General features: G+C 41.2%; 1 long non-coding RNA gene across 3 annotated transcripts in view; it reads left to right on the top strand.

Annotated features, from left to right (window-relative positions):
* The window catches only part of LOC118164921, a 25,505-nt gene extending 5,440 nt beyond the window's left edge, over positions 1-20,065 (top strand). Inside the window, exons 1-7 of one of the 3 annotated variants that reach the window (XR_004749744.1) lie at positions 2,466-3,466; positions 7,528-7,660; positions 9,466-9,544; positions 10,043-10,212; positions 11,749-11,886; positions 17,292-17,387; positions 18,759-20,065. This is a non-coding gene — a long non-coding RNA (uncharacterized LOC118164921). Of the gene's footprint in view, positions 1-2,465; positions 3,467-7,527; positions 7,661-9,465; positions 9,545-10,042; positions 10,213-11,748; positions 11,887-12,176; positions 13,493-17,291; positions 17,776-18,758 lie in introns of those variants that run through there. The other 2 variants (XR_004749742.1, XR_004749743.1) reach the window with 2 other exon arrangements.
* Positions 20,066-20,693: the final 628 nt, after the last annotated feature.

Here is a 20,693-nt window from a genome sequence, read left to right as displayed (position 1 = left end):
TGCGAAGGGAAAAGGTTTTTTTTTTTTTTTTTTTTTTTTTTTTTCCCGCCCCAAACAAAAAAAAAAATTTTCAAAAAACCCCCCCCCCCCCCCCCCCCCAATTCCCTCCGTCTAAAACCAGACCCCAGAGGACAGGAAAACATAAAATCCAGACCCTACACTCATAGCCTTTTACTGCTCTTCTCGGTGTGAACGTGTGAGTCGATGGTGTTTTACAAAGTTGTCTGAATTTCTTGAAAGGCCGTTCCTGTGTTTATATGCGAGGGGAATTGAAACGCCCCGCTGCCTGAAGCGCACCTTCCCTGCCTGCTGTTGAACCCGGCAGCCGAAGCGGGGCTGGGAGCCCGAGGGCTTCGCCCCAGAGCCTCTCGCTCGGATTTGCGGCTCAGCCCCGCTCAGCTCGCCTTTCTGCCTTTCCCGTACGCACCCCCGGAGCCCAGGCGAGCCCCGGGGGGCTGCGAGGGGCCGCAGCCTGGCCCCGGGCCGGGGAGATGCGCGCACATCGGCTGCAGAGGGGAGCACGCAGCTGCTCTCCCTCGGCCCCGTCTGCCCCGTTTTGGCGTACCCGGCGTGGGAACGGGGCCACCGCACCCCGATGCCCTCCCGACACCAACCCAGCGGCGGTCGAGCGCGCCTGGGGCGAGCCGTCGGAGCAAGAGGCAAGCGGGTAGGACCTCGGGTGGAAACCCGTTTGTGGAGGAGAAAGCCGAGCCCCAGCTGGGCAGCACCCTTCCAGGGAGACACCAAAGAGCCTTCTCTGCTGCGCAGCGGCTCCCCGCGTCGTCCCACTCCGGCGGAGCCCGTGAGCGCGTTTGGAGCCCCCGTGTCACCTGAAAAGAAGGGATTTGGCTCGCCGAAATTACATTCCTCTGCAATCAGCCAGCCCCAAATACTTCCAGAGTAACATCCAGGAGATCATTTCCCCGGAGCTCCCTATCAAGTGTTGCCTACATAATATATCTTTTAAATATATTGCTTTTTCGATGTGCTGAAAGGGAGACAGTTATTAAAAACTGTGCGAGCATTCTGCTTGTAATTACCCGGGGAGCGGGGCGAGGGCGAGGCGCTTGTGGAGGCTCCAGCTACGTGTCGCAAACCAGGGCTTGAAAGCCACTCTCCTTTAAGGTTTGCGTGTGTAAAGCCCCATGGCGCCTTTTTAAAAATAAACCAGTGCCTGTGTGCATATGCATACACATATACATGAGAATATACATCCATATATTATGTATAGAAGTATATATGTGTGTATACGGAAACTTACACATACGCGCAGGCAAATTTATCGATTAAAGTCTTCCCCATTAAATATAGGCACGCCTTGCGGTCAGGATTCTTTCAGCCGTTGATTTCCGTAGATAAATGCAATATTTTTCCTTTGTTGTTTCACTCTTTTTTTTTTTTTTTTTTTTTTTTTTTTTTTTTTTTTTTTTTTTTTTCCCCTCCTTATTTCTCTTTCTCTCCTTTTCCTCAATGGAAAGTGCACAGTAAGTGTGAAGTATACATCATCGCCCGAGGAATTTGTCTTGAAAAGTCCTCTCAGCCCCCTGGTGTTCAAAGACTGAAGGATGGTTATTGATTATTGCACCAGATCAGAGCCCTCGTTAAACGCCGGGGAAACAAAGCAGGGCCCGGCTGCTGCCTGCGGCACGGCGCTGCGGGTCCCGCAGGGCGCTGCGCACCCGCGGACCTCGGCCCCACGGCCCCTTTCTCACCCTTTGCTTTTGTCCCGGTCGGTCCAGCGGCAAAGCAGTGCCTGCAGGCAGTGCTGGAGCTGAGGATGCCCAAAGGGGATGGGCTGCGAGAGCAGAGCTTGTGTATGTGTGTGTGAGTGGGTATTGGGGATATATAGGGGCGTTGACACACATAAAGGGCCTCAGCTGGGTGGAGGGGGTGAGTGCTGAGGTGCGCGCATGTGTTTGGACTGATGAGCTCTTGGGTATGCTTGTCAGGTCTCAACGTGCTCAATCAACCCTAAATCCATTGCTTCATCAGTGAGAGGCCTCCCCAGAGGGGCACTGGGGATGGAAGGGGACTGAGAAAGCCACTGGCAGCAGGGCAAAGCAGGAAGGTCAGTGCCAAGGTGTACTGCAGGACAGGGTGAAGGCCTTGCTCAGGCTCTCTCCTAAGCACCTCACTCCAGGGGATTTAAAATGATGTTGGGAGTCCCTGCCTCCCTGCCTGACCATAATCTCCTGGATGGTTGTGGATCTCCATGGGGTGCACAACCTCCCAGCCTTCACCACCCCAGTCAGTGAGGCTACATGGGCACAAGCTTCCCTGCATGCCTTGGGAAGTATGGGGTGTTAGCTGGTGATTGCCAGCTCTCTGGATCCATTGCTTCTTTGGCCAGCCCTGAAATAAAGACAACATCTTTTACTCTTACAAACTACCAGCAATAAGAGAAGATAATGCTGAATTTCTGCTGGTGAAATTCTGCTGGTGTTGTCTTGGGGGGGAGGAAACAGAAGAGGGGTCTTGGAAGGCTCTGTGACCTCAGGCTTTAATTCACAACAATTTTTATCTTGTACATAAAAGGAAGATAAATTTTGGATAACTTCAAAATGCATTTTATTTATTTATTTATTTTCTTTTTGAGCTGCTGCCAGTTGAATTCATGACAACTGAGGTGTTTTGCTTTATGAATAAGAGCATCAACTACCCTATTGTGTCCTGTCAGAGTATCCTGGTATTTCTACATCCTCTCTAAGGTCCACTTTCAGACTTGGAGGAATTTGATCTGGGAATTAGGTTTTGGACCACTTTGTTTCCATTTTGCAAATGTGTAGATGCTGCAGTGAAATACACAGTGGTTTCTATTTCTTCCTCTCCGTAGGGATGTTTAACTCCCATTGACACTGATGTGAGTTATGCATATGTCTAAAGAGGAGAAGAGAGTCTTAGATCTTTTTCTCATCGTTTACATGAGATCAAAGGAAATCAAATAGAGTTAATGAAGGGCCAGATGGTGCTTTATTTGTGCTCTGGAAGACAGTACAAGAGAATGGAAGGAATATCTGTAGTTTAATCTGGCAAAGAGGAGGAAAACTTACTATCTTGTTTAATGGGCACAGGAGCAAGTATGCCATATCTTCAGAAGTGGGAAAGGTTTGCTTGTTTTCTCTCTCTCAGCAGATTTTGGATGCAGGGATAGGGTTGCTTTTGGAAGGCACTGACTGAACAGATTCCAGACTCTGAAATCACTCATATTTTGTCTTTCTTGGAAACACAAATTTCTTTGGGCCCTGTCAATTCTTCAGATTTTGCTTTTAAGTTGTAGGACATGGGTGCTCTTCTAGTTCATGGAAAATGTGTAATCTAAGCTGCTGCAAGGAGGCAAAGCTGCAGTGGCAGGAGAGCCTTTGATTTAGATCCTCACTGTGAAGGAGATTTTGGCAGGAGAGATACAGGATGCAGTAAACTTTATCAACTGTACACAGAGGAAGCCATATCCCAGAGGATGCAAACGGTAAGGACCATTCTGTTCTGTGCCTCTGTGCCAGCTCTGGGCCCTCTCTCTGCTGCCTGCTTGGCTCTGTCAGCTCCAGCTGTCCCCAGGACCTCCAGAGAGATTATAGTCTTGGACATAGCTAATGACAAGTTACTTCTACCCTCACCACTGGCAGGATTGTTTGAAAAGACATGAAAAGTTTGCTCCTCTCTAGACCTTATGCCAATTCTGCCAGGCTCTTTCTGATGTACTGTACCCAAAAGTATCCTACTTGGGAATTTGTAAGGGGAAATTGAGACATTTTTGTGAAGGATTATGCCCATCTGATGCCCTTTTGTGAAGGATTATCCCATGCTGATCTTGCAGGGATGAGTCTGTGGGGGCAGTAGAGGCCATCTTATTACTTGCCTTGTGTACATCCCATCATTGTTTTAATGCATGACACACTTATTCAAGGACAATTTCTCACCAGGCCAGATTTCCCAATAGCTTGATGTCATGTGTTGCATGATATTGTAATGCCAGTTGACAAAACAGTTACTTCAGTGATGTTCCCCAAGGCTCCTTTTGTTGACAAAGTAGCTTACTGGATTTGTAAAGCTTTGCAGTTGAGCTGAAGGCCTGGAGGCTTTCCTGTTTTAAAAGCAATGGGAAGAGATGCAGCTAACATCTGTACATTTGTTTAAGGACACCAGAAATTCTTTGTGTTTATGGTTTATTTTTGGAAAATTGTACTGAGAATATCCTAATGGCAGTATAGCCCCATCTACTCTTTGCACTGGTACAAACCTAACATTACATCTCCAGCTGACATTATTTCCACCTGCTTTAAATGTGTTCATGTGCCTCTAATCCTGTGTGCAGCTTCACATTTGTACCCATTTCCTGTATTTTATAGGCACATGTGGTATGTCGAGGTTTGCAAATGTAAGCCCTCATTTTGTTCTGCTTGGTTTTTAACATTCATTTTCCCTGGCTGTGCTCCTTGTTTAAAAAGAAAGAAAAGAAAGAGAGAAGCAAAAGAAAGAGAGAAAGAGAGAAAGAAAGAAAGAGAGAGAGGAAGAGAAGGAGGGAGAGGGGGAGAAAGAGAGAAACACAATTCATTTTTCCTGGTTAGGTTTAAGAAAAACCTTGAGAACTTCCTTGCTCTTTTATATATCTAGCACTTTTATTGAGTGAGTGTGCAGTAATTTGGTGGGTTTACTAAGTAACTTGACAGTTAATGGGATACATCTGCAATAGATTCAGAAATAACTGGCTGCTTATAAATATGGAAAAGACTAACATTCTCACTCCTTTCAGTTCTTTTGAGAAATTCATATCTGCTTTAGCTCCACAGAAGTGGAGATTCTGTTAAAGAACCAGATACTCTGAAAGTCACTACCAAGTATAATAAAATCCTGAGAGCTGACCCTTCCAAAACTGGTATTAAAAACAAAACAAAACAAAACAAAAGTATGGATTTAAATCTAAAGGATCTAAGAAGCTACACTGAAAAGCACACAAAAACATACACGTACCCAGAGCTACACAGTAGCTTTATGGGGTTTGAGATCATTAAAAAAAAAAAAAAAAACTCAGCCATGGAAGAGAGAGTCCAGACCTCATTTTCTGCAGACAAATTGTCTGCTTCATGTCAGTTACCCACACTCATATGCTTACTCATGCCTATGAAAGAAGAATAACAGCATCAACAGCCTTCACCTGGTGCATGATGACCTAGGGCTGGGAACTCTTTGGTGTTAGGGGATGGAGACCTGCTCAACTGGGGATGGAAATCTCTAAGAGGAAAAAAAAAAAAAAAAAAAAAAAGGAAAAAAAGAAAAAAAAGAAAAAAGAGCAATCCCATATCCCTTAGAAAATTTCTGTGTTTCTTAGACTGACTTCTTCAAGGCACAACAGTGAAGAGCTATTCAGCCCATTAGAATAAGGTTGATTTTGAGGGCTAGCATCCACTAAAGGGAAGCTCATGGTGGTGTGAACCCGTAGGAATGAACAGAAGAGAGGAGGAAAAAAACATTTATGCAGTTCCTCAGTGGGTATATCTAGTGTCCAGTGGTTCCTGGGGGGGGGGGGGGGGGGGGCGGAGTGGAATGGAAGAAGATGAAAGAAATAGCATAGACCTTTCCTGTGCCTGAGTAACTTCCCATATGAGGAGCCAGTTCATCTAACATCTTTACTGCAGTACAATTAATTTTCATCTGCAAAATTTTAGAAGGCTTCAGACTGGTACTTCATGGTAGTGAAGACATATGTTTTTGGTAAGCAGCTGATATGCCCTCTGTGGCACTGATGCATCGAGTCTTGTGATCCATGGGTCACTTTTCACTTGGTAGGGTCAGAAAGTTGGTAGTGGGAAGACCTTCCTCAGATTCCTCCTGCAGATTGTGAAAAAAATCCCTATACCTCCTTGCCAAAAGTCATGTAAAGCCCTGACATGTAGCTGTTTATTCATCAGTATGAACAGAAGTGCAGAAACATAGTGCTAATGTTTATGTTCTAATTAAGGAATTCATTTATGTTGCCTCCTTTAAAAATATTCTCCTCAGAGAAAATATGATCCCAAAGCTGACTTATCAGGTTTAAATTTAAGAAAACTATATTGTCAGAACAACCACACATTCCTTTTTGCACCACTTTTCAAATCTGTTTCCTATTACCATCTCTGCATCAGACAAATACAACGAAGTTATTTACAGGCTGTGAAAGATACTAAATCTTTTCAGAGTAATATTACATTGGATCACAGATTCTCACTTTTAATAATAATTGACAACAAACTAAAGCTAAGGATATTCACAATTAGTAGCAACAAGACATAATGCTCTCCCAGTGCCTCGTATCTTCAAGACCCTATGCATTCATAAGCTGCTGAAGCCTTATTAACATTTACTTTGGAAGGATGTTAAATATTGTTATCTCCATTTTACAGATGGTGAAAGAGGCTCAGTAGGATTGTGACTCGCCTAAATGCCTTGGAAAAGTTTAATTGCAGAAACAAGACCAGAGCTGGCAAGCTCTTGGCTCCCAGTTGTGTGAGAGAGCAAAACATGCATTTAAAAGCATCCTGTGCTGTAGGAATCCCAATTCCAGTGAACATCAGGGCTTGAAGAGCGCTGGGGCAGCGTGGCTCCTCAGGGGCCTTTTGGGCTCCCAGCTCCCATTAACTTTGAGTGATTCTGGAGCTCTTGAAAACTCCTTTCAGTCCTCTGAGGGAAATGCACAACACCTGTGATTCATAGATGAGATGGAAAGGCAGAGCAAAGGCTCAGAGCTATGGCCAGGCCCACGTGCAGCTCTACTGCCATTCAGAAGCCGTCAGGCTGAGAGCTGAGCAAGTCCTCCCAGCCTGAAGGGCTGGGGGGGGGGGGAGGGGAGGAGGTGCTGCCAGCTCTCCTCGCTGACATGATTTCTTCAGGAGCAGAGCCAGGAAAGATCTGAAGGTAGAGCTCCACCCCTCTTATAAAATTCAGCTCTTGCCATCAGGAGGAAAACCTCTTCACCTGGCCCCCTGTGCCTTGCCCTCCACCTCCAGGAAAAAGCAACATCTCAGGTGGCTGAGCCTCCTCAGGTTCTCCGCACCTCTCTTCCCTGCCAGCCCCTGCTGGGAAGGGAGGAACTGAGAGCTGGGTTTGTGTGCTAGCATGTGTGATAGGAGTCTAAGAGTGAAGAACTGGTGTGCAGCTGGGAAGAAGCCCCTTGGGGCTCAGTCATGCAGGGCAGCAGGGACCAGGGTGGGTGGAAAGGGTCAGGTGGCAGCATAAACTGCTGTCATGTGCAGGTAGGGCTGCATGGTACGAGGCATACAGGTCCTCAAATGAAGGAAAAGTCAGGAGGAGCTGTGAACACACTAATGACCAAAAAGCTGCAACAGTTCCTGGTGTCAGGGCCTTGGCAGGTCTCCCTCACCCACATGCGGCCTTGCACCACTGTGTCCACCACAGCCTTTGGAGATGAGGAAGGGAAAGTAGTTAAAACTCAAAGGAGGGACCAAAGATATCCCTCATGTATGGTTGTGTCTAGTGGTGTCTGTGTCTTACTTTTGCCCAAGTAATTATATTTTTCTTTGGTGATAACAGCATGCAAATTGTCTTGCCAGCAGGAGAGAGACTAGAAATTGCATGGACGAAGACCAGCTACTGAAAAACACTGGTGAAAAAGGAAAGAAATAATTGGATGGAAGAGAGGACACAAAAGCATGGACAGAGTTGGGTGAGAGAAAGCACTGAAGAAGGAAAGACATCCCTGCAGCCTTAGCTGCTGCTGCAGCCGTCCTTCAAGGACCAGATGCTCCAAGATTTTCATGTCAAAGTTTTAAACTCCATTCCTTGGCTATGACTTTTGGCCTTAGACAATGCTCAAAGGGATGCAGAAACCATTTACAGCACGGTCATGAATATTCGTGGTCTATGTTTAGAAATGCTTTGGTGGCTTTCTCACATTAAAACATTTTGGGGAGATGTATGGCTAAGTGAGTGCTTACTGCTAGGAAGATCTCAAGGTAATTTTGAATAATGAAGAATGAGAAAAGTCTCCATTATATGGGAGAAACTACTAGGGCAAAGGACCAGTCTCTAGGCCAAAACCTATTAAATTCAAGGGAAAAACAACTTTAAGATGGCCTTGTGCCTACACTTAGAAATTTAATTGAATTTGGAGTAGGCTTTATAGACTGAGAGACTCACAGCATGAGATTAATTATTCATTGCAACGATGGCAAACACAAGCAGTAAACTGGCCAGTTGGTACTATCCAGAATATAAAAAGAATCTAATGGGGGTGGTCAGGATAAATCAGGTAAAATCTCTAGATGGTAGAATGTCACCTGTCCAGGGGCCAGGATGGGGAAAGGTTAAGGTCTCTGGAAAAAAAAAAAAAAGCTTTTTAATGTTCTTTTTGCTTGAACATGTTAATGTCCCATAGGCCTGTTCTTTACATAATTCTGTTTGCATAAGATGAAGGGGGTACCAGAGCTTTGCCAGCTTCATGTAACTCATTGCAAAATCCTTGAAAATACTGTTTAAAAATATTTATGCAGGAAAAAAAAGTTATTTCACACATTTCTAGTCAGCAGCCAGCTTTTTAAAATAAACCAATCTGTCCTCAGAAATAAAAGAGAAGAAGAAATAAAGATCCAAATTCGCAGTTGGTGTAAATTACCAGACTTCCACTGAAGTCAATGTAGGGTTGCCAATCTAAACTAACAGAGAATCCAGTCCAGAAACTGTGAACGTCATTTTAGAAGTCTTTGAAATAGGGTCTGTGAAACATTATGTGCCTGTAGAATACCTCGCAGAATGGTGAAGAGTGGGGAGAGCCTGCAGGTACCCCATGACATATAGCAAACAACAGTACCGTGACTGAAATTTTGCTTGAGAAATGTCCTATCAGTTATAGTGTTTAGAGGGTACAAACAAATTGCAAGTATCAATCACTAGTTGCTGCTCCAGTAAACCAATTGACAAAGGAACTAGAGGTTTCTCATGCTAACAAAGTTAAATATATAACTGTAATGTTAAAAGAAATTAAATATATTTTTAAATTATTTATTTATTGACATAAACAAAGAAACAGTGGAGTCCCATGTCTATCCAGCAAATCATGTATCTGAAAAAAGGAAAGCTTCATCTAGACCAGTTCTGTTTGGTGTCGTCTTTGTCATTTACCCTTTTACCTACTGGGAACTGTACAATTTTTAAAGAGCATATACCTTCTCACTCCTTTTAGGATTTAAAAGGGTGATCTCAGTACCTCAGGAGGGATTGTAAAGGTTATTGGTTATTCTAATCCATTAAAAGTCTCTCTGGAAGGGTCAGCTCATGACTGGATTATTCATCTTGAAAAACAAACCAGCTAAGCCCATGGCAGTGCACAGATCAAGTATTTTCTTATTTGTTCTGTGAACATCACAGCAACCTTCTTATCTCATCCTCAGCCTTATGTTGCATTCTATAAGGTGGGTGGGTTTTTTTGTTTGTTTTTGTTTCCTTTTTTTTTTTCTTCTTCTTCTTCATCAGATTCCTTTAGGTTGTGAGAAGGATGGTGAAATCTCACCTTCAGGGTGTGAAGAAATGTGTATTTGGAGAAGAATGGCTGGTATGCACTTATCCTGCAGCCCCTGGGGTCTAGTCCTGCTTGGTAACTCCATCACTGTGCATGGTGGTGCTTGATGCCAAGGCTGGGATGACGCCTGACCTGCTGGCTCCTTGGCCAAGGCCCATGGCTGTGTTTGCTCAGCATAAAACTTGATGGGACTTAGTTCCAGCCCTCTGGGTACTACTATAATATTAGTGTTACTGTACAATAATAATAACACGAGTACATATTTTATGAGCACTCTGCTCTCACTGCTGGAAAAAGCAGCCAGTACTGGAAAGGAAACATGAAGATTTTTGGCTGAAAATCTCCTGGTGAACTTCAAGAGAGACCAGAGGCCAGGTCTTCAGGTGACATCACCTGGCAGCTTAGTCTCACCTCAATTGATGATGTTGTGCTGGCTCATGCCAGATAAAGTCTCGATCTCAATGTATAAGAACTGATCATGATGATTTCATTTTACTTTTTTTTTTTTTTTTCTTTTTTTTTTAACTGTAGCAGTCACCACCAGGCAGCCAAGAGATGCTTGAATCAAAAAGCATGGAGTCTCAACAAGCAAAGTCTGAGGGCATGGGAAAATTGATGCTCTGAGCCTTCCTCCACCAAGCACTGAGCTCGGCTGGAAGTGCGGACGCTGAGGTCCTGGGGTTAGCCTTACATCACTGGAGGTGGGAGCAGACACATACCCTCTGTCTTCTGCCAGAGCTAAATATAAACCCCTGATGGCTTAAATAAGTCCTGTGGGGAAAAGCAATGGGCTTGAAAGAGAATGGGGGGGGTGGGAAAGGGGGCGGAGGGGGGGTGAAGGAAGGGATAAACAGCTACAGTGCTTTGACATAGCAAAAACTGAGAAAGGAAGACCTATTTTGGGGCAGCAGTTAAGAGTAAAGCCTAGAGGGGAACTGAAGGTTACATGCCCTTCTTTATAGCCATGAGATGCCCAATTGCCTTTGGTGAGAAGCTTGCACTCGCCTCTGTTAGCTGAGGATAAAGTGACTTTTCAAGTCCATGAACTCTTCTGGACAGGAAAAATTCCATGTGAAGTGCTTGGAAGAGCCAGGCCCAGGTCATTAATATAGATCCCTAAGCAAGGCTGCTAATTATGAACAAGTCATTTCCAAAGGTTACAGTCTATTGTGGCCAATGGTCAATAGCAAGCAAGCACTTTCCTATTTATGCAAAGAGAGAGCTGAACAACATAGGCATTGTTGTTATATACTATAGGAAAAAATCCACTGGGAAAGTTTTACGTTTTTCCTTTTTTAAAAAAAAAAAAAAAAAAAAAAAGTAAAAGCAACATACTCTTTTGTATCAAATTAAGTTTAGAATATGAAATAGTTGAATGCTCCACATTACAGAAGTAAATTCTTCCCCTGTGGAAGAAGAGTGCAAGTGTTTGTATTATTTTTATGTCATCCAACTATCTGGCTACATACGTGTGGAATATTTAATGCATACTTTGCAGTAATGCATTTGTTGCATACTGTTGGATAAGATCACCAATAGAAAAGAGATTTAGTGGGTACCCAGTATAAAACTCAGACTTCTAATTTTCCATCATTGTTTTATCTTAAGCTATAACTAATAACTATAAAAACATCTGTGTCCCAACTATCCTCAAAGGAGTTTATTAAGCAGATCTTCACATTTTATAAAACTGTTCTGATAGCTTACTTGTTTCACAGGAAGAAAGAAAGAAGGAAAGAAAGAAGGGAAGAAGGGAAGAAGGAAAGAGAAAGAGAAAGAAAGAGGAAGAGAGGAGAAGAGAAGAGGAAAAGAAGAGAAAAGACAAATAAGAAAAGAAAAAAGAAAATAAAACAGAAGAGGAAAAAGAAAGCTCTCCTGACAGAATAAATTAATTAGATAATGGGTTAAATATATGTTCAGAAACTGGTAAAGATGAGGAGTAATATTCTCCTTTTTCCTTGAAGAAAGGTTTAGGAAACAAACTTTGTTTCCTGAACTGTATATACTGTTCTTTGACAACAGCCCTTTCAAAAACCTTACTGGAATTCTTCAAATGTGTACTGGTAGATTCAAGTTTTAAAGGTGTCTAGGAGCAGCAATGGGTTATTTACTGGTTTTCACAAATGAAGTGTATCTATATTATTACAGAACATGGGATTAGAAGTAGGTTTTTTTTTTTCTCTTTTTCTTTCACTGACACATTATTTTTCTTTTCATGTCATCTCTGTACCTCCCAGGACCAAATAACAGAAGAAAAATGCTAAATAGGAAGCTGACCATGAAGATCATTCCCAGGAAACTTTGCTTAAATATTGAAAACAAAGATGGAACATATAATACTGAAAAAAAAAAAACTCCAAAATATGAATAGTATGGTAGGATACTTAATATTTTATTGCTGCTTTTATTTTGGATGTATTTTAAATTATAAAATGCCTCGATAGTCAGCTTTCAACTGAAAGTTTGTTTTCTGATTTGATTTCATTTTTCACCTTCTCACAATTATTATTGTCAGATAGATGCAATGCTTGTTCTTAGGATTTGTCTGTTACTATTTGTGTTATTTGCACAATTCTGTGTTTTATTATTGTGACTGAATCATTGTAAGACTCGTTAAATTTATTATAATATTGAAGACAATTTTATTGCGCTACATTTGTTTCAGGATTCAAATAGAAGATTTCTATGTGCACGACCCATCCCCCAAGTGAAATCAGTAGTCTTAAGCAGTTCCAGAATTTTTTTCTGATAATTTTTTACAGTTGCTGGTCTGAGTAACAAAAAGACTTTGATAAGATAAAATGAGATGAATCTTGCAAAGCAAAAGGAATGAGTTTTGCTGATTTTGGTGTAGATATCACAGATGTCATCATGATTGAATGAATCTTATAACAGGAACCAGCTGATTTTATAGACAAAAGTCCTGATCCTCACTTTGATAAATCTCTTCTTATCTGAATGAAGATTGCAGTATTAGACCCACATGGAACTTGGTCATAGGCCAGCAATGGGAAAGGGAACAGAGATTTTTTTTATTTTTTATTTTTTTTCTCAGCCAACGTGCTGAGAACAGAGACATTATTTTGTGATTAGAAATCTGACTCTATTGTTGTGCAGACTTATTCTAGCTATTGTCATGTAAGAGAGAAAAATGGCAAGTGAGGTAAAAACCCTTCTCCCTTAATAAGAATTACTTTTCACCCATACTCACAAGATCCTTACAATCTTGTTTACTTTATAATCCTCCATTGACCTGTCACATGTGAACGGCTGTATGCCTCCATTTGCCCAAAGATGGCAGCAATAGTAACGCATCTGAAAATTCATATCATGCTCCTGTAAACTCCTTGGTGAGGCTTGGGACCTACCTGGCTCAGATGTTGTGATCAAAATGTGCTTGCATATGACACTTTGTGGTATGTGCCCCAAAAGTATCCTGGTGCCCTCTGCAAGGAGGGGAATACTCAACTGAAGGATGGTGGGACTTCCACACCTGCCCACTCTCAGCCACGGTTGACTTTCTTCTGCCTCTGCTAGGACTGTGGGTCAAATCTAAAGAAGACAAAATGCAATGAACTGTTCTCCTGAGATTTAAGGGCCAACTATCCAGCACTGAACAAAACTGTAAGCTGAATATTCTCTGCTATATGGACATCTAAGATAAATATTTCATGACATTTCTGAGGAAATATGATTTTTTCCTTTATTTATCTCCCATGGAACCAAAACTTGGAGCAAATTAAATGTTACATCTGTTCCCAAAATTTAGGGCTCTAAGTTAAATGAGCGCTTGATCTGTGTTGCAGAAACCTTTGGTGATAAAAAGCCATCAGATGTGCCTACTCCATGACCCTACAGGAATTGCAGTCATTAGTCATGTCGGACCATGAATCATACAGAAGTCATATACAGGTAGAAATACCACCAGGTATCTTTACTGACAATACCATCCCCTGAGGACTACAAGTAGGCATTTAGGTAGTTTATCATAGTGTACTGGGTCTGGCTGGGATGTTAACTTTCCCTGCAGCAGCCCATACAGTGCTGCACTCTGCACTTGTAGCTAGAACAGCAGTGGTATCACACCAGTGTTGTGTCTGCTGCTGAGCAGTGCTGGCACAGCATCAGGACTCTCTCTAACCCTCCTAGGGGGTGGGCAAAAAAGTGAGAAAGAAACATCAGCAGGGCAGCTGACCTAAACCAACCAAAGGGATATTCCATACCATATGATGTCACACTCAGCAATAAAAGGTGGAAAAAGGAAGAAGAGGGGAGGGGTGGGCTCTCGTTGTGAGAATGTCTGTCCTCCTCCCGAACACCGGCTACGTGTGTTGAGGCCCTGCTTCAAGGACGTGGTCAAGCATCGCTCATTTGTGGGAAGTAGAGAGTAATTTCTTTCCTCTGCACTTCCACATAGCCTTTACTTGTTTTGTTTAGTTACTCCCTTTCCCCCCTCCCTCTTCCCCTTTCCCTTTTTCCCCTTTAGTTGAATTGTTTAATTAATAATAATATTTCCTTAATAACATATATATATATATATATATATATATTTTCTCTCTCTCTTTAATTAAATCATCCTTATCTCAACCCGTGAGTTGTTCGTTCCTTTACTTCTTCCCCTCCTCATCTGAGGAGGGGGAGTGAGAGAGCGGTTGTGGTGTTCAACTGCCTAGCACAGTAAAACCACCACACATAGCCTATGAGTATGGCAGGATTGTTACTGAACTGCCTACCAATAACAAGATAAATTTGTCCTTTAGAAAGCATGCTGCATTCATTAACAGCCAGTTAATTAATAGCAGTGGTAAATTTGTGGAAAAGCTACTGATGTTTAATAAGCTTTTTGTCACTGACCCCTATTGTAGCATGTATTAGCAGAGCCATGATATATCAGATTCAGGTATCAGGGTATTACACATATTTCTTACTAAATGGCTACTGTTGAAATGGAATCTATCTTCATTAAGCAAGAACACACCTGTTCTTTCAATGCCCATTGCAGGATTAACATTTACCACTTTTTTAAGTATGCTGTAAAGAAATGTATGCTTTGGTATATATAAGGTCCAAAAGGGTAAAACAAGCTATCATCTATGGAAAAGCTAGAGTGGGGATTGCATTTAGTACCAGACAACAGAAAAGTCAATCGGGTCAAACTACTCTTCATGTTATTCACAGGCAGCTGGGTAACCACTTGTACTTTAGTCATGTCCCTTCTCCCTCCCCACTCCAAAACTTCATTATAAACAAGCCTTTAAGAGCATTCCATCTCCCCACTTGAAAGAACATGCACCTGCATCAGGGTATCTGTTTAACTTTCTATGGGTATTCAACATGGATTCTGAGCTGTCCTCAAGAAAGGACAGGTGGACAAATATGCACATGCAAACCCGCTGGGAAGCATAAGGAAAAACTGTACATCATTATTCATCTCTCTTCTATCTGGACTCATGGGAAGATGAAAAGTTTTCAGATCTTACCATTTCAATTATTTATTTCTGCTACTTACATACAGTCTAAATTCTAGGTGCTTCCTTCAACCATGTTTTCTTCCGAAAGAGGTTTTTGGCAATTATATTACTTTTATAATTTAATTCTTCTGAAGAGTGAATGAAGTTTGAATGTGCAAAAACTTCTGGATGAGGAATGTTAACAAATTACAGCATTGTTTGCTGGATTAATTATTCTGCTTTTCAAGCTGCCTTCACAAAACTGCTTGACTCTGTTCATATTTATATACTTTTTCATGCAAAATGACAATGGCTTCTAGCTTTTGTAGATCACCACAAAGCCAGGAATTTTATTTTGCCCTCATATTTTGTGCTGATCTTTCTTTGTCTTCAATTTTGTCTCTGTTTAACGCGAGAACTAAAATTTTTCCTTATATCACTGTATAAGCTAAAGCATAGTTTTATTTGCAGCGAAATTATTAAGGGCAGATAAAGGAAAGGGAGGGTGGCAGTTGTGAAGAACAACAAAGGTCCACTAGAAAATCTTTGAACCAAAAGGTGATCTGCATTATCAAAGTCCCTGAGAACTCCACTTTATGGTTTAATATATATAACAAAATTTATATATATATAAATATCTATCTTCCAGGCTTTTGTGAGTCTCAATGCAACCTTAACAGTAATACAGTTTTATGTTTTAATTTCCTTAAAGGAAAGTCTTCTTTGGAACCCATGAATGTTTCAGTGTTTTGGAAATATCTAAATAGCTGTTAAATATCTATAGAGACCTATGATTTTTTTATCCCCTCAGCAATTATTTCATGCATTATTTTGAGAAAAGGGACTATATGTACTGTAAATAATACACAAAAATACATATCTATGCATTATCTGATAAGCTGAAATAGTTCTGTCTGTTAGTTAATTATCCAAATACTGAAGAAAAGTTAGGCTAATGATTTCCAGACAGTTGTTATGCCATATCATGTTAAAGCAGCTGTTAACCATATGCACTACTGTAACTCTGCTTATATTAACCATTATGAAATTTTCCTTGGGGAAAAGTGCTCACGTGCTTGCAGAGAACCTCTTTGCCCTCTTTTAAATGAAATAAGTTGGTTATTCTTAGAGCACGGTGAATAATTTGTAACAAATCATTCAGTGATTTTCTCCTGCTCGTGAATAGAGATTATGTTTTTCCAAAGCCACTATGCACCTAAGGAACTGAAGTCTCACAAGTGGTTTGAGACATGTCTGTGGCTTGCAGTGTGGCAGTGCAGAGCACTGGGAGAGCTCTCCAAGACTGGCACTGGTGTAACTGCACCAGTGCAGTGCTGAACTCTGCTGTCTGCATGGCTTTGGGATGCAAGGCCCCATCTCCTACCAGCACTGCACTGTGTTGCTCCAGCCTGTCAGCTCATCTGATGGCAATCCTTTACACTATTACACCAATGTTTTGCACAGGGAGACAGCCTTGTAGTGGGATAGGATTTCATCTGAATTTGAGAGAGAGAGAGAGACAGAGAGAGAGAGAGAGATCTGTGAATTCCTAGGGACTTATGGCAGCAAATATTATAGTGAAAACCACCAGAGAAACAAAATTTATGGACAGAGGTAGTCTCTTTTATTAGGCTGACTAATATAGTTGGAAAAAACAGACAAGGCTTTGGGTCAAAAACACTTTTACAGGTCCAAGATAGAAGCATATCTCGAGGACAGCTTGTGTGCATGGCAGCTTTTTTTTTTTTTTTTTTTTTTTGATTTTGTGTGTGTGTGCGTATGCTTTTTTTTTTTTTTTTTCTTTCCAGTTAGAACAGCTACAGCATGAGAGGCATTGCGCTTTAATATAAACATTGCTTGACTTTTCTTAAATTATCTAAATGATAAGATGATATACACCTATCACCAGTTTAATGAGTATCTACCATCACTCTCACCAAACTTGCAGACTATTTTATCATGTTAAGTTGCCCAAAAGAAGGGTACCTCTATTAACTCAGTGTGAATATATACCTACATATATTTTAGGAATATTTGTCTGGGTCTGTTACTTTGTGTCTCAGTTGCATTCACCTTACATGAGCATTCAAATAAGTCTTCACAAAAATAAATAAAATTTAAGATGAAAGTAGTTTTATTGAATGATGAACACAGAAATGTTTTGTCTTAAACATAAGCCTACCCCAGTTACATCATGAAAGATTCACATTTCTTCTCTCTGACTTCCAGTCCCATGGCTGGGAAGAAGGCAGTTGTACTGTATTCATACAAGAATACCACCTGTGAGACTCTAACACCCGTTCATTCTGTCCAAAGTGGATAAATCCTAGGTGTTGAACTACAAAAAGGCATGGATGGATGGATGGATGGATGCGTGGATGCATGGAGGGATGGAAACCAGTGGAGAGCATTGACTGTGATCAAAGGTCTAAAATTATATCTTACAAGTAATGGCTGAAGGGATTCCGATTGTTTTGTCTGCAGTAGAATAAAAAGGAATTGTGATAATAGTCTTCACATACATGAGGGTGGCAGTAAGAATGAAAAAAATATCTTCTGCTCTTTGTGCATAAAAGAATAAAAAATTTAAACTAGGAACATGGCAGAGATGAATCAACTAGATAATTCCTTAGTGTCCCTAAAACTTCTCTTTTCTCTGATCTTATGATCAATGACTATGTGATGTTTGCAATAAAATGCACAGAAAAGATGTCCTACAAAATCCTTTTGCTCTTCTCACCTGAATGCTTGACAATGAATCAACAAAGGACTTTTTTCCTTTCAAAAATAAAAAATAAAAAATAAAAAATGTCAGTGTTTTTCATCTGAGACCCGACTGTCACAATATAGTGATGTTATACTGGCACAACTCAAACACCCCCACAATGATCTGTAACTTATTTCAAAAGTGTATTATTCAGTTTTAATATTAGGGAATCACTGAACAGAATAAGCCCATTGTCCTGGTGAAAAGAAAGGTCCAGAAGATACAAGCTTGCATTATGGCCTAGTAGACATTTCTGACCACAGATACGTCCCCTCAGCAACCTAGTCACTTGCTCAAATGTCTGTTCCTGCTTCTGACACATCTGAAAAATCACATTTTGCAAAGAGACCAAACCTGCTCAGACAGTGACAAATAATTTGAAAATAACTGGTCTGACCGGGTGTCTGAATTGTTGACAGAAGGGAAATGTTGATGTGTGCAATGAGCACAGAAGATAAAAGCCTTTCCGTGGCACTTTTCTTGCACTGAAGCCCTTACTCTGACCTGTGGCCTCACCAAATGACCTGTGAGCAGAGAAAAGGGAGAGTATAAGAAAACAGCTTCTCCTAGGAGTTTTTTTTCTGAAGAAATGTTTGCCCCAGATGCTGCAGATATATCTTTTATAGTGCTTGCTATCTGTAAAGAGTTAGTGAAGTGGTCTGGAAAACCAGATACTTTTGCTTTTCACATGTGTACTTTTGCTTTTCAGATATAGCAAGACTGTATTAATATTTATACTGTAAATTTATGCATTTTCTCTTTATTCTCATTTTCTCAGCTGAGAAACTGGTCTGATAGAGCTGTTCATGGATCCATTGCACCCCTCTGGTGCCCCTTTCCTCCCTGTCTGGGCACTCCCGGCTCACCCCTGGAGGCAGGATGCCACTCCATGTGGACCTTGGGTCTGGCTCCTTATGGCACTTAAATGTCCTCACATTCTGCTTCTCACGCAGATCCTCAGTGCCACCATGGAGTCCTGGGACTCTAAGACCAAGGATTCTGCTTCTGACTCCTCTGCTTTTCTTGACAGGTAGGAGCCCTGGGCAGCCTAACTCTTGCCTACAGAAGCTTGTGGCATAACTATCATCTGGCATGCAAAGTATTGCATATTTTTAAAGGACTGAAAGTACACTGGGATAGTGACTGCTTCTCCCTGAGTATCTAGAATATGAACACAATGATACTTTTGGATTAATTCAGAGCTATACCCCAGAAAAGTAGCTTACAAGACTGTATCCATATGTACGTTGGTCCATTAGACTTGTTTGTCTCAAAAAGTAGGAGAGGGTTTTGTTTGTTTATTGTTTTGTTTGTTTGTTTGTTTGCTTGTTTTATTTTTCAGACGTTTCCTGTGGGGTAAGAGCTTTGTATGGCCAGATTATTTGGAGATACTTCTTTAAATGACTGTGATCCTACTGAACTCTTATGATGCTTTTCTCATATTTTAATCCAAAAGAAAGTACATACCAGACCTTTTCATCCTGTTCTCCAAACTCTTTACCAGTGGAATGGCCTACTATGGCTGCAGCTGGAAGAAGTTTTAATTAGCTGCCAATGATGTCATGTCCATGTCTGTGTTAAAGGCACAGGTCTAAGTGTTCCTTTTTATTTAATGTACTGCAGAAATTCCATTTTGGGATAGCATTAAGACGCTTCAGAGCCAATCTTGTATTTCTCCCATAGTTAAGACACTTGGCCTTCAGCCCCCTGACTTCTGACACTACCACAGTTGTGCTATAATCATCCAGAAATACACTGCCTGTTGTGTTTTATTGCTCATGTGAAAACTGTCCAATTCCTTGTCAGTTGACAAGGGAGGAGCGCCGCATTGAAGGATTGCACAGCAGTGTGTCTGGGAGCTACGTTATTTCACACCAGCAGCAACCTTTCAGTGTTTGCGCTGTAGCCTCATAGAGTGTTGGTGCTTTTGCCATACAGCGGAGAGCAAACCCTATTGTAGTCACTCTCTCCGCCAGAGAGACTAACTCATGTTGCCAAATATCTCCCCTCAACACATTTATTGAACATTAAAACAGCAGAATAACGTTGAATGAAGTCCAGTAATTTTATAGGATATATTTTAGTCACTAGACTTTGAAGACTAGTCCAATGTTAATTATAAAGTTTCTGTGTCTGGATAACATATTGTTAACAGTTATTTTGTAAGTGCTAATGGCAAGATGGAAGATTTCCAATAGTTTTATTGAGGAAGTGGCAATTAAAATGTTGAGCGCTGCAACATACATACAAAATAAAAATAATCCTGCATACACAGCATTTTATGTTTTAAAAAAAAAAGGAAAATGGAAAAAAAAAAGGGATGAAATTTTTCCTTTGAAATAAATGCAACCATTTTATTTCTAAAAAGTTTTGCTTTTGAAAGAAAATAAACATTGATTTACTTGCCAACTTCAAATGTCATGAGCCTTGAACAAGTTTGACATTGTTTAAAAGCACATCGTGAAACTATTAGAAAGCTAAGACAAGTTGCTATGTTATGTTTTTCCACACACAAAGAGCAACAATATGTTCCCAGTTTGAGTAACTTCTTTTATATTAAGGGAAACAAAACAAGAAAGAACAAAAGTAAAATGTTCACAAGAGCGCGTGGAAGTGTCTACACTGGGGACTTTTTAACATGTGGGTGGGAAGACATCCTCTGCGAGCACCTTCATGGGGTCACCACTGAGGCTCCCATCATAGTGCCAGGTGAGGGAATCACTGTATACCTGCGTGAGATCAGGAAAGAGGACAATCTATGACAATGTACCACTCATCCATTAGTGGGCTCAACACACATGGTGCTTTACAGAGCAAATGGCTACCACCTGCTCCTGGTGGTAGTCAAGATGGTTATTGGGGTTGGTTTTTAGCATGAAGTCAGTCAGTGTGAGGAATGTCATCTGTGCAAGCTGAGCGGGAGCCACAGGCTCCAGCCGTTGCAGTGGGCTTGTCTGCAACATAC

Source organism: Oxyura jamaicensis, chromosome 3 (assembly GCF_011077185.1).
Source record: "Oxyura jamaicensis isolate SHBP4307 breed ruddy duck chromosome 3, BPBGC_Ojam_1.0, whole genome shotgun sequence".
Taxonomy (NCBI): Eukaryota; Metazoa; Chordata; class Aves; order Anseriformes; family Anatidae; genus Oxyura; species Oxyura jamaicensis.
This window is presented reverse-complemented; position numbering and strand designations above follow the sequence as displayed.